This window comes from Aptenodytes forsteri, unplaced genomic scaffold (assembly GCF_000699145.1).
Source record: "Aptenodytes forsteri isolate BGI_AS27 unplaced genomic scaffold, ASM69914v1 Scaffold271, whole genome shotgun sequence".
In the NCBI taxonomy this organism is placed as follows: Eukaryota; Metazoa; Chordata; class Aves; order Sphenisciformes; family Spheniscidae; genus Aptenodytes; species Aptenodytes forsteri.
In genome coordinates, this window is record NW_008794602.1 from 637,530 (window position 1) to 637,837 (window position 308).

The window sequence follows — 308 nt, forward strand, 5'->3', positions numbered from 1 at the left end:
GACTTGTGTCGCACTCCAATAAAGTCGCACCGACCCAAGGCGCCCGCTCTGGCTGCGGGGACGGGCTCCGTCCCGGGGAGGGGAGGTGGGCCTGGGGGGCCCCCCCAGGCACCTTTCGCATCTCTCGGCGGGGAGCGAGGGCTGTCTGAACGTGGCAGAGCTAATCTACAGCAGCTGTTCCTCGGCCCCGAGTCAGCTTAGTCCCCTTCTGGTCTCCTCCAAGCGCCTTTGCCGCCCCGTTCCCCTCTCTGCTCTTCTGGTCTCGTGTTTAACTGCGCCCTGGGCTCCCCGGGAGCTGCGGCGCGGCT